Source organism: Cibotium barometz, chromosome 2 (genome assembly GCF_041138505.1).
Source record: "Cibotium barometz isolate CiBa-2024 chromosome 2, ASM4113850v1, whole genome shotgun sequence".
Taxonomy (NCBI): Eukaryota; Viridiplantae; Streptophyta; class Polypodiopsida; order Cyatheales; family Cibotiaceae; genus Cibotium; species Cibotium barometz.
Window position 1 is genome coordinate 58,005,359 of NC_141047.1, and position 14,870 is coordinate 58,020,228.

Consider the following 14,870-nt stretch of genomic DNA (forward strand, 5'->3'; position numbering starts at 1 on the left):
TGAGTATTGTATATAAATAAGCTACTTTGACTAATGAGAAAAGACATAATACCATTCTCACAATTGAGTTTGAGTCTTTTACTCTTGTGATTAAGTTTCTTGTATGCTCTTCTCTTCTTCTTATTTGTTACATGCATGCTTAGGGATTATGTTGATGTGTTGATGTATGCTCTCTTCTCCATCTCTTATCTAAACTCTAATGCTTTCACTCACTGTGGCATAGAAGTAGAGGTTGAGCTTTCTGTAGCCCTCTCTCTCTTTGCTCCCCCACCCAATTGTTTTAAAGCTCCTTTGTGGTGGTGACAAAAAAGGAGGCAAGGTTGAGGACCAAGTGAGGATCTTACCTCTCCAGAGAGTTACTCTACCAAGAGTGGCTTGAGGTGCAAATGGGCATGACCCTTGAATTCTCCTCTCCTTCTCTCTATCTTACAAGGCTTGAGAGTTCTCTCCCGTGAACATGGATCTCTCTGCCTCAACCACCCCTTGTTCTCTCACAGAAGAATGGATGCTTTGGATAATGTGCAAGTTTATCTAGGATTATGCTTTTGTGCTGGACCCAGATATGGTGGCACCATCCGCTTTTTCAGGCTTATCATTGTACTATTGGTGGAATTCCTAGAATGGCATGCATTTGATTAAGGTCAATAGGGCATGGCTTTCAACATCAACAAGCATTTCACACTTTGTCAAATACTCGGCTACAAGCAAGTATAGAGGATGCAAGGCTGGTGCATTCTCCACACCACCTTCTGTTGGACATCCTATAAAGCCTTCCATTGTACCACCTAGTACACAAAGTCCTGCTTTGACTTCTATTAGAACTTCTATCACTAATCTCCCTTGGAGCTTCATTGCCGATTCTGAGGACAAAACCGTTATTAAGGAGGATGGTATGTCAACCACATTGGCTAACATTACTCCACGCATGGCAACTTCTTCAAGCCTTATTTTTGTACCATGTAATGCACTCATTAGGGAAAATTCAAGCTCCAATTGGGCCCTTTAAGGGATTTCTCTCTCTTCTCTTGGAATCTAGAAAAAGTGCAAAAATAATAATATTATTATATTGGGTTTCCCTCTCTTCTTTTAAAGTCTAAATTCACATTTTTTCATATTTTCTAAAGAGATTCAATGCTTATTTTATTCTAATGTACTTAAATTCCACTTAACTTCAACCATTGTTGAGTCAAAATTTATAAATGTGAAAACCTAGTACTCTATAAAGTAAGAAAAGAAGTAAGAAAAAAAACCTAGTACTGTATAAAGTAAGAAAAAAACCTAGTACTCTATAAAGTAAGAAAAAAAGTATGAGAATATTTTTGACATAAGTAACTATGTAACTTCAAGTATAGCATGGAATTCAAAGATGATTGGAAAAACTGGTGTTTAAAAGAAAACTTGAATATATCTTGAAGCAAACTTAGTATTTTGAAAAGTTTTTTTTCTAGCGCATATAAACACACTTAAGCTCTATTCTAGTGCATTTTCATGAAGTTATGGTGGTTGTTGTTGGGTGAATTTTCCTCATTCAATAGCCACTCTTTTGGTCCAGCCTCCATTTGAATTTTCCTCCATTCAAATCTTCAATCTCTTAAGCATGCCTCTAAGATTTCACTTGAATCTCCTCTTTCCTCACATGCTATTTATGCATGGACAATAGTGAAGAGAGATTTAACTTTTTGGTGCCATCAAGTGGAACCAAAAGTCATACTTGCAAGTTCAGAACAATTAGTGATGATCTTGTGCATGAACAATTGCAAGATGTGAAGAATGCATTTACCTGCAGAGCTAATGCTCAAGCTATCTGTGAGAAAGTTGGTTTAAGTAGAGAATCCTATGCAATGATCTATAAACAAATGGATGCAAGTTTTAAGTCCGTGTTGCAAAACCAAAGAGTAACTCCTCTGTCGTGTACTTTTAGTGTCAGAAAAGCAACACAACAATTGAATAAAAATGTCCCTGAATTCATTGGTGAGCCTAAACACACAGTTCACTCACATGTAGCCAAGAATTTTGTTGAAAAAGTGACATTTGTTCTAAATCCAAACAACAATTATGTCCTGGATGTATACAGATTGCAAGATGTTTTATGATATGTCTGTTAAAGAATGCGGTGACACACTGAAATTTGTACTAAAACTTGATGAGAGTGAAATTGTGAAGAATCAAAAGATAGAAAGAGTAAGTTTAACATTGATTAATAGGGCATTGGATCCTTTCATAAAGTCAGGTGATCCTCAGTACTTCAGTGTTCAAACTGAAAATGAAATTCGGTGGCTCACAACATTTGAGGTTCCAAAGAGGATCATGAGATCCTGAATTCAATCTAACAGAGATTCCTACTATGATTCCTACTATGGTACAACATTAAAAAGCAGGTGAAATTCTACATGTGGATGGTTTTGGAGACTACCCAGTGGAATGGCATTTTGCAGGTGATTTGAAGACACTAAAGTGCACGTTTGGTGTCTCGAATGCTGCAAATGCAGAGTTTGCTTGTTTGTATGACATGCACTCAAGGAAAAAGGACAAGAATTGAAAAATGGCATGGAATATGCATACTAGAAAGGATGGTGCACCGACTCGTGATGGTAGAATAATGGTTAGGATGGATCCAAAGTGGGACCCTATACTTGACATTCCTTTAGCACGAGTTCATCCTTGTACACTACATGCCATTTGCAGAATTATGGAAAAATTAGTTTATGAATATATATGTTTTGCATATAAGATGCAACCAATGTCAGAGGCCCAAGTAGTGTGTAAGAGAGTGGAGGAGGTTCTTTCATGCATGGATCTACACAAAGGGAAAGTGGAAATGAAGAAAGATGAGAAGAGGTTAGGTGCAAGTGGGAATGTGATGTCCAACCCAAGTATTGGTGGAGCCAAGGCTAGAATTTTTTTCTTCACTACCAAAGAACAATGAAGGCCATTTATTAATTCGTCAACCATGGAAGTATGAGGCATAGAGGAAGTTACACATGGTTGTCCCATACCATAGTAATAATGGTGGCAAGACTAGAATTGCAAAGGTTAATGTTTGGATTGCTTTTGATAAGGTTGCTACAGTTCTTTAGAAAATGACATTGAATGAAGAAGATGCCAACGACTTGAAAGAAGCTATGACCACGTTTTACAAGTACATGGTGGAAGCATGGACATCAAGTAGCATAAAACATTATATGGTAAGATCTCCAATTTTGTATGTTCTCATGTTGTTAGTGATGCTTATTGAAAATAACTAATGTGCACATACTGTTGTCATTTTTATTCTAGCACATTTTGGAGGCTCATGGTCCCTACTTTGCAAATCAGGGAAGCTTAGCTATCTAGTCTACCCAAGGCATAGATCACTCACATTGGCAAGCTTTTTGTGGGTTTCAGAAGGTCATCTTTTATAACGGTGGAATCCATGAAGTCAGTGCATTGAGGCAATCACTCATGTGGTGGTATAGGAGGATTGCAGTTAGGATAGAGGAGAAACAAGTTAATGCTGATAGAACAGATTGAATTTAGGAGGCTTAATGCTTTGGATATAGAAAACTTGTGTCTTCAATAAGCTTCACAATTATAAATCAATGATTTAAAATTTTAATTGGTTTCAATTTATACTATTCACCATCTCCCATCTTATATAGCAAGCCTCCACAAGGAAGCCATTTATAAAGTTGGATACTTTTTAACTTTTAGACATTAAAAACATGGACACAATTCAAGAGTTAAGGATACAACAATAGAGCTAATTCAAAAAGCCCCTACTGGTTTGCAAAGAATTATAGTACCCATAGATCCATGATCAACAGTTTTACTTCAAAAACAAATGAACATAGCTTGAAGTATCATTTTATTAGATTAAAAAACCAATTTTTTTACAAAAGATGGAATTCTACTACTACCCTTGATCTTACTAACTAGCATTCTCTAGTGCGTGAAGCCTTGCCCTCTTTGAAGATGGCTCAGCATCATCCTACAACTATAAAACTCGTGGAACTCTCGATCTTTTAAATACGAGAAGCTCCCTTTTTTCATATTCACTTAGCATCTTGGGATCCCTAATCCCACATGTTAATCCATATATTTACTCCTTAGAGCATACACTCAAGGGCCCTGTGCGAAGATTTGGATTGCTTATAACTACTTTTCCATAAGCATGGCTTTGTCTACATTCCACTAGAGAAGATATCCCCCAAGATATCTAGATAATATCTTGATTGCAAACAATGGGAATTCAGCTTTATTCTTTGATTTTTTTTGGTGTAGAATATAATGAATTGTGGAAATTGAGTCTCAATTACTGTACTCTCCTTGTGCTGAGTCAGAAGAAGAAGTTAAAATATTTGAGTGTGGGACCATTAAAAAACATGTCTATCAATGAGTATGCGTGGAAAATCAAGGGTATTATTGAATCCCAAACATTGATTCTTCCACGGATGCACTCTGCATTCTGCCACTCTTGCACATTCAATGGATATAAATCTACAAGAAAATTTTAATGCTTAGCTATAGAGTACAAAACAATTAGGTATTGAACATAAGAAACAAAGACTACTTAGTGAATCTTACTGTTTGTCTTAGATCTCGTACTTTCATTGTGGTGATATAGCATTATGTCCTTGTGCATATAAACATGCTGCACAAGGATCTCTATTGCACCATTTGGCCACATGGCAGAACTCTAGGATCCTACCTTTCCAATGCTTGTTAGGATCACCAATGTCTTTTCGGTTTACCATGCTCCTCGAGTGCTGTGTCTCATTGTGATCCAGTCTAACTTCCTGAATCACTGAGGGATCCAACTGTCATCTCAGTATCCTTCATGTTGAAAAGCTCCACACTTTCAATGTTACAGATATGTTTTCTCCTAGAGCTCATCTACAAAGTGAGAACAGAAAATGATTATGGAGTTCACAATCTAAATATAACTAAAATAAAACTTAAAAAAAAAACATTTTGAACCATACCTTGCACTCGATTATCCTTGTAGTTGAGTTGACAAATAACCCTGTAACTTTTCACAAATGACATCATGGTTAGTAAGGTTCCATAACAAACAAGCAATAACAAATAGCATAAAATCATGATTAGTAAACATAGCTTAAAGAAGTTTACCAGACTATTAAATGGAAGAAAAAAGAGACTGAGAGAAGAAGAAGAGATAAAGCAGATATGGCAAAAAATGAGTGACGCATACGAGAGGCGGGAAACGAAGAGTGTGGAGAAAGTGAAAATATTTTTGGTTTTTTTCAAACACAACTAAAACTCGAGTTTCTTCTAGTCTCTAGACTAGTTTTCAATTAGTTTGACCTCTTTTTCTGAGATTCCTTCTGACATACATTGTTTTAAAAGTTTGGTAGATGGTATTCATGCCTAACATTATTCTATTTTTTGAGTTTTGTGTTAATATATTTTATTCCTCTTTTTTGAGCTCAAATTTGTGGGGGCCACTTTGACAAAAAAGGTCCATGTTACATGGATCTAGAATCCAATCACTCTCATATTAACTGGCCTTATATTTTTTTAATGGGCTCTAAAAGGGACCATTTGGAGTCTGAATTCCCCCTAATGTTATGTAAAATAATTATGGAAAATATCTGAGCTTACAACTTGTGTAATGCTGAAAGATAGTCAAATACCAAGCTTCGGGCTTGTGTAATACTGGTGATGTATAATTAGGCTAGGAAATTAGCCTAGACTAGCTTATTGGGCCCTTGGTTGGGCATAGCCAACCAAGGGCCCTTGGTTGGGCATAGCCAAGCATTGTACAAATAGGTATTGTATATAAGCCATTTTGAGTAATGATAAAATACATAATCCCATTCTCACAATTGAGTTTGAGTCTACTTGCTCTTATGATTGAGTTGCTTGTATGCTCTTCTCTTCTTCTTCTTTATTGCATGCATGCTTAGGGATTGTGTGGGTGAGTGTGATGGTGTTAACGTATGCTCTCTTCTCCCTCTCTCTTTCTCTTGTCTACACTCTTATGATTTCATTTACTGTGGCATAGAAATAGACATTGAGCTTTCCATAGCTCTGTGTGTGTGTGTGTGTGTGTGTATGTGTGTGTGTGTTCCCCACCCAATTGCAAAGCTTCTTTATCGTGAGCAACAAAGGAGGCAAGGTTGAGGAACCTAGCTCTCCCACAAGAGAAGAGGTACTATACCAAGAGTGGTTTGAGGTACAAACCAACAGAACAAGTTGCATTCTCCTCTCCTTCTCTCTATCTTGCAAGGCTTTAGTGTTCTCTCCTATGAATAAGGATGTGTAGGGATTGGTCCTCTAAAATGGCCTTAGAAAACTAATATGAAAAGAATTGTAAATTCTTCAATGAGAAGATATTTCTAGTCTACCAAGTCATTGATTTTATCTATTACTTGAAAAGGACAGTAGAATCAAGGTGCTAATTTGATAACTAGGTTCTTCTCTATAAATTTAAGTCTTCTTTTCTCTATCCACCCAAAAGGACACAATCTCCCTTTTCAAAGGTCATCGGCTTTCTCTTTTTTTAGCTTCTAGAAAAAGAGAATCTCTTCTAGAAAAAGAGATATCCATCGGCATATTCTCTTCTAGAAAAAGAGATATCCATCATGATAATAATATTCTGACTGTGGATTTCAACCACTAATTCTCATTTTGATCCAAATGTCTATAAAGTCTGGGCCTTGGTCAAAAAGCCTCCATAGAGTCAAATGATGAGCTTTCTACAAAACTGTTTTGAATACTAGGCCTAGGACTAAGTGCATCAATAATCATATTCTCTTTGCCAGGCTGGTAGTGAATAGTAGGGTAAAACTTTGAATAAAAGCAATCCATTTAATGTGCCAATCAGATATGAGAGGTTGAGAAAATAGATAACTGACACTTTGTTTGATCAGTCTTAATGATAAATCTGGAACCCATTAGATAGTGTTTTCAAATCTTTAACGCATGGACCATAACAGTCAATTCTTTATCACATGTGCTATACTTAGTCTGAGGAGGTCAAAGTTTTCTACTCTCATTAGCTATGGGATGTCCATCTTACATTAAAGTATCTCATATGCCTGAACCACTAGCATTAGTAATAACCACAAAGAAAGGTGTAGCAAAATATGAGAGTTGTAATAGTAGTGAATTAGTGAATGCTTCTTTCAAAGCATTAATTTTTTTTTCTTGTTTCGATGTCCATTCATGCTTATTCACTTTCTTAAGAAGAAAAGTTAAATGATGTGCAAGTTATGCAATCTTTTTCACAAACCTTCTATAGCAACTGCATAAACCAAGAAATGATTGAAGCTCATGAATGTCTTTAGGTCTAGGCCAAGTTAGTATGGTCTTAATCTTCGTAGGGTCTACTCGAATACCATCAACAAAGACTATGTGGCCTAAGTATTCAATCTTCATCTGGAAGAAGGGACTCTTCTTTGGAATGCGATAAAAAGTTGATTCTTCTTCAACAAAAGATTAAACACTATCTCTAGATGTTTCTTATGCTCGACAATTCTATCACTAAATACAAGAATATCATCAAAGAACACCACCACAAAGTTTCATATTTAAGAAAGATATGATTCATTATGTGACTAAATGTAACCGGAGCATTAGCGAGACCAAAAGGCATCACTAAAAACTCATAGTAATAGCATGATTGTGTTCTAAAAGCAGTGCACATATTCCTCACATATCCTCACCTTGATGATATCTTGACCATAGGTCAATCTCCGACTAAATACTTTTGCTCCTCTCACCTTATCTAGAAGGTCATCTATACGAGGAATCGGATACCTATTCTTGACAATGATTTTGTTAAGAGCTCTCTAGTCAATACACATTCGATATGCTCGATATGCACCATTTTTCTTCTTGACTAAGAGGATTGGGGCACCATAAGATAAGCTAATAGGGGGCGAATCAATTTATTCTCGAATAGACCTACTATTTAATGTTGTATTTGCTTTTTCTCTAGTTAGTCCACTCTATAGGGTACTCTACAAGGAGGGATATTATCGGCTATTATATCAATCCTGTGGTCTTCATGTCTAGAACTAGTTGACGTTGGATTTCCTTTTTCTCTAGTTGGTCCACTCTATAGGGTGCTCTACAAGGAGGGATTTTATAGGGTATTATATCAATCATGTGGTCTTCAAGTCTAGAACTAGGTAAAACTAGGGGGTGAGTTTTCAAGAAAGTAATCCTGTGGTCTTCAAGTCTAGAACTAATGTACTCAACAAAATCACCATGACACCTCAATTGATGACCCTTGTATTGTGCGACACCTCGATTAGTTACCCTTGTACCACTCATCACCAATGAAACACCTCAATCTCAGTAGACCTCACACGTGCAACACCTCAATCGGTATCCTTGCATATATCACATAAATACACGATGATAATCAAGTCATGTTAGGTGATAAGGCACAAATACGTAACACCAAAGTACACTAGCATAGTATCAACACAAAATTTGCAATCCAACTGGGCTATGGTAATACTCCAAATGTAAAGTATAGCAAGGGAGTCCTAAGAAAAGGCACTTTCCTGCTGATAGGCAACACCAAAGATGTTCACACTGATGATTAAGAACACTTGAGCCTTGCAAGATAGACATAAGAAAACGAAAATGTAAGCTTACTGGCTTGCACCTCTTACTAATCTTAGTAGAGTAACTCTCTCTTATGGAGAGCTATAGCATTATATGGTAGTGGTGTGTGAACACACTTACGACCGTCGAGGCACTTTTTTCCTATCTAGGAGGTTTTTTCCCCTGTGCATATGTACACCCTCTTATCTACTCATTTTGGGGTGTGTACTTATCTTTTGTATTTGGCACACATTTGTTCATTCTAATCTAGCTAAGTATACAAAATTTTTGGGGTCTACGGCACAATTCGGGCGTGTTTTGGGCATCGCAAGGTTTCTGCAGACGTTCTGTGGAGAGGCATCATTCGGGATTGGTTCTGCTCGATTTTGGGTGTTTGGGCTGTGCAACGGCAAAGATTTGGTGTGCACAGCAGCATCTGCAGTGTCTTCAACAACATCGACCATCATACTTTTGCCAGTAACACTCTATTCTCTACTCTGTATTTATTTTCATACAGGTGATTCAGTCAGTTTGGCAGCCATCTGGGGTTGCATTCAGTGAATATTGAGTACTTGCAGTGTGTTGAAAGATTTTGCATTTGGTTTACAGTCATGACTGGTAGTAGTGATGTATTCAACATGTTGTCTATTGAGGACGAACTTGATGTGACTAACTACCCATTGTGGTCTTATATGATGAGGCATGTACTGGTTGCTAAAGGCCTTTGGAATGTGGTCAATGGTAGTGAAACTTGTCCTGTTTCACAACTACCAGTGTACTAGGTGCTGCAGGAACATCTGAAGTAGAATCTGATATAGATGTGGCTCCTCCACATGCAGCACCAGTACCTCCCATTGCTGCTCAAACGAGATGGGATGGAAGAGATGCACATGCACATGCATTGCTTGCACTTTCTGTGAAGCGAAGTATTATTCCTCATATTTGGTCATGTAAGACTTCAAAACAGGCATGGGATGCACTTGCTGCATTATAACTAGGTACACAATGAAGCACGTGTTGCTACGCAGACAGTTGGAGTTTGAGCACATGAATGAGGGAGACTCAATGGACAGCTTCTTGACCAGGATGAAAGATTTTAAGGAGCAACTCGCTAGTGTGGATGAGATATATCCTGATAGTATATTGGTTCTTATAGTTTTCAATGCATTGTTGGATTCTTATCAGAGTTTTGCCTCTACCCTTAGACTCATGATGAAGGAAAATCCAAATGCCCTTACATTTGATGAGAGCTAGTTTCAGTACTCTTGCCAAGAAGAGCAGTCTAGGAAAAACAGATCTGTTATGTGAGTTGGTGATCAAGCTTTTGTTGCCAGTCAGAAAGGCAAAGGTAAAGCTTCTTCGCATGGTGGCTATAAGCCAAAATCAAAATCCTTAGGATGTAGAGAAAGAAGGTGATAAGCCTAAAAAGAAGGGCAAGTGTCACTATTACAGGAAACCAAGGCACTACATAAATTAGTGCAAGAAAAGGTTAGAGAAGGAGAAAAAGAAAGAATCGGGTATGGCTGTGGTGGCTGATGCATCTGCACCAAGTGCAGAGAAGAAGGACAAGTTTTTCTCAAGATGATTAGGCATGGACTGTACATTGCAGTTATGACCCTTCTATTCATGATGTATGCATGTTAGTGGGTAGAATCAGATGCTTGGTACTTTGATGGTGGTGTTAGTAAGCAAACTACTTCACAAAAAAATTTGTTATCATCTCTAAAATCTATCCCAAGTGCAGGAACCGTCACATGTGCAAATGGTTCCTCATATGCTGTCAAAGGAGTTGGTAGAGTTGTTCTCATCACTGCTGCTGTAAATGGGGGTGCATTTACTCTTTCTAAAGTTTTATATGTGCTAGGCATTAAGAAGAACTTGCTGTCAGTTTTAGCCTTAGCCTTTGTTAGGCTTGATGGTGAAATTTATGGATGACATATGTACAGTTCATGCTCAGGTACCTTGTTTCATGGCCTATACAAGATGGATGTATTTGAGAAGTTGTAGCATGATGCTTGCTTAGTCTCTACAACTTGTGCTATGAGTGATGCAGAATTATGGCCTGCACAATTTGTCCGCTTGAATTATGGCAGTTAGATACGCCTTCAAAGGCATGATATGGTGTCTGAGTTGCCAACTCTTGAGACCCTTGCTAGACATGTATGTGAGGGGTGCATTCTTGGTAAAATGCATCGGGCATCATTTCCAAAAGATGGATCTCTGAGAGCTATTAAGAAATTATAACTTATGCATAGTGATGTATGTGGTCTATGAGGACACCATCTATTGGGGAATATCTCTACTTAGTCACTTTTATTGATGATTACTCTAGATATAGCTGGGTGTATCCATTAAAGCAGAAGTCAAAGGTTTTTATGTGCTTTAGGTACTTTTTATCCATGGCTGAAAATGCATGTGAATGTAAAGTTGGCACTCTTCATTCAAATCGAGGGGGGGAGTATATGTCCAAGGAATTTCATGTATATATGGCTGAAAAAGGCATAAGGCATTAATGTATAGTGACATACACACCTCAGCAAAATGGTGTGGCTGAGGAAGAATAGGTCTCTCATGGAGATGGCACGATGTATGGTGAAAGCCCATGATTTACCTCATGGTTTTTGGTTAGAGGCAACTATGTGCACAAAATATGTGTTGAACAAATGCCCTACCAAGGCCTTGCAGTCAAAAACTCCTTATGAAGCTTGGCATGGTAGGAAGCCTTCTGTGGCTCATTTACATGTCTTTGGTTGTCTTGCTTATGCTCTTATGCCTGAGCAACAATGCAGTGAACTTGATGATAAGGCAGATAAATGAGTATTTGTGGGATACAGTTCAGAAAGCAAGGGATATAGACTCTACCATCCAGCTTCAAAGTGGATTTTGGTAAGTAGAGATTGTTAAAATATTGCATCTTTTCTTTTATGCTGTCGTGGAGCTATCGGCCTGTTTTCCTATAGCCGACTGCTTCATGTACTAGTATATAAGAGTTGCTCCCTTATTCATTCGAACATATCATTTCCTGCCCTATTTGCTGGCTCTTGTACTCTGTAACCTCAAGCTAATAAGGCTCAGTTCTTGCTTGCAATCTTTCTCTCTCTCTCTCTCTCTCTCTCTCTCTCATGTTCATTGCTTCCGCTTGTGCACATTCTTTCATGGTATCATTTGCCTAGGATGATATGGCTACTACACAATCTATTCCTCTACGTTTTTTGCTTCCCTAGATTCTCCTAGCTATAGATTCTTCAAAACAGTGGTGGCTACGTTTCTCTCTCTTAGTTGCGTTTCTCTCTCTTAGCTGCGTTTTTGCTCTACAAGCTCTCCAACTGCTGTCGGCTAGCCCCTAGGCTACGTTTTCTTCTACAGAGGCAAGTGGAGGAGGTCTAGATGTAGATTCAGTAAGTGCATCAGACAAGTGGCACATCAGCTCCTCTCCCTCCAAGATCCCCTCCCTCTTCCGGTAGTATAGGCGGCTCCCGGTGGTGTGTTTTTGCGTTTCTTTTGCTCTGCTATCCAGCCTGCATCTTCAGAGGGGGCTACTAGTCCCTAGTTGGATCCTGTGGAAAGGTGCTTGAGAGAGCACATGGATTTCTTAGCTACAGAGGTTGTTTGAGACATATCTTCTTTGAGGCAGACATGGGTCCCCCCTGCATGAACAAGGAGGACAAGCTCAGTGGTACAATCTATGATCACTGGAAGCTACAGAGATGAAGGTCTAGTTCACACACAAGGGTCTCTGCTGGGAGATTGTTCAGGGCCACGAACGAAAGCCCGAATGCCCTACCAGCTCTACGAAGTGGACTCAGGAGACCAGAAGGATGCCTTTCTCACCGAACTTTCAGCTTGGGAGAATCAAGACTCAAAAGCTCACTCTGCACTTGTACAAGCCATCTCATCAAAGGTCTCCCCCGCCGTGCAAACATTGGATTGTGCTGCTTCTGTTTGGAGAAAGCTGACGGACCTATATGCACGAGACTCTACAATGCGGTCTGTCAACCTATTGGGTCAGCTCTTTTTTCTGGAGTTTACAGCAGGGACTTCCATGCAATCATTTGTGTGATGAAGGTTAAGGTAATTCATGACCAATTAGTGGCAATAGGTACTACCACTAATTTGTGTGATGAAGGTTAAGGTAATTCATGACCAATTAGTGGCAATAGGTACTGCCCCGACCTCTTCTCAGTTAGCTGCTCTCCTCTCCTCATCAGGCTTCCTGTAGATTATGACATGGTTTCCCGAGCTTTGCGGGTTCAGATCACAACACGTTCCCTCGAGTTTGATGATCTGTGTAATCTCCTCTTGGAAGAGGAATCCATCCTAGTTTCTCAGGGGAAATTGAAAGTTTCATCATCTATTGGACCTAATCAGGCACTCTCGATAGTGCAGAAGAAAGTTCGGAGTCGGTGTTACAAGTGTAGGAAGAAAGGCCACCTGTCAAAGGATTGTCATAGTCAAAGGACAAAGGCAAAGCCAAGAACAAGGACAAGTCTTCCAAGAAGGGCAAAGACAAGTCACATGACACTGACACAAACTCGTCTAGTGACAACCCTAGCTCTCCCAAGGCCTTACAGTCTGGAGAGAACATGACTGGTGTCCTGCTCTGATCCTCCTAAGGGCATCCCCTGCGTGCTCTCTTCCAGAAACGGCTTGTGGGTGGGTGAGGGAGCTTTCAAAAGCTCTCTTATATTAAATCTGGAGCATGGGACCCGTGTGTCGGAGTTCCAAGTATAAAGACAGACAAGTTCACTTGATGGTTCGGATGAGTTCCAAGATCAATCAATTTTCCTTCATGGTTTGGATGAGTTCTAGAACTATTGGTTAGCAAAGACTATGGACAGGATGTGTTCCATGTTCATTTGTTCAAGGTTATTGGATGTGATGTGTTCACAGTTCTACTTTGAGTTTGGAGCCAAGAAGATTTTCTTTTGCTCTCTATAGTGGCATTATATTCTCTAAAGACAACAAGATGACATGTGCATTTTTCGAGGTGTACTCAGTACTAGCCATGCTGAGGTGTCCATGGTCGCACCTTCGTCATCAGTTTTTCTTCTGACTTTTTTGCACACTTCAAGATGCAGAGGGGGTGTTAAAATATTGCATCTTTTCTTTTATGCTATCGGCCTGTTTTCCTACAAGCCGACTGCTTTATGTACTAGTATATAAGAGTTGCTCCCTTATTCATTCCAACAAATCATTTCCTGCCCTGTTTGCTGGCTCTTATACTCTGTAACCTCAAGCTAATAAAGCTTAGTTCTTGCTTGCAATCTCTCTCTCTCTCTCTCTCTCATGTTCATTGCTTCCGCTTGTGCACATTCTTTCAGAGATGCTGTTTTTGTCGAAAATGCAGTTTAGCCCATGCTTTCATGCCAAAAACAGCAGAATGTATGCTCACAGGATATGTTTGATTCTCTTCTACCTTTGTTTAATGGAGGGGGTAGCCATATGTAGAGCAATTGAATGCTCAACCAAGTGCTAAAATTCAGCCCTTTGCAGGTGCAAAATCAGCCTTTTGATTAGGTAATTAGTGAGGATATAGTGGATGAGGAGAGAGAGCAACCATAGAAGAATCTAGTCGTATGCCAAAATGGCTTGTGCGGACATTGAGGGATAGCAGAACTCGTACAGGTTCTCATCATGTAGATTATTCTCATGTGGATCATGTTCTCATTTCTACTTTATGTAATGAGGAGGAACCTGTTTCCTATGAGGAAGCACTAGATGACGATCATTGGATGCATGTTATGTAGGATGAGTATAACTCTATATACAAGAATGACACTTGGTATTTGACAGATCTACCTCATGGCAAGAAGGCCATTGTTATTAAGTGGGTTTACAAGTTAAAACACAAAGTAGATGGTAGCATTGATCGCTACAAAGCCAAACTTGTTGCAAAGGGGTATGCCCAGCAAAAGGGCATTGATTATGATGAGATCTTTGCACCCACATCTCGTATGACTACCATTAGGTGTCTCATTGCTTTGGCAGCACATCATGGGTGGAATGTACATCAGCTGGACATTAAGATTGCATTCTTGAATGGTGATTTACATGAGGAGGTGTATGTCTCGCAACCTCCTAGTTTTGCTGTGTGAAAGGAGAAGAGTCTAAAGTATGCAGGTTGAAAAAAGCTCTTTATGGCATTAAGTAGGCTCCTAGAGCATGGTATGATAAGATTCATGCATACTTGGTTGCAAATGATTTTTGCAACAGTCCAACAGAGAGTACCCTCTATGTGAAGAGGAGTAAGAACACATTTTTGGTCATCATTCTATACATTGATGACATGCTGCTCACCGGACCTGATATAG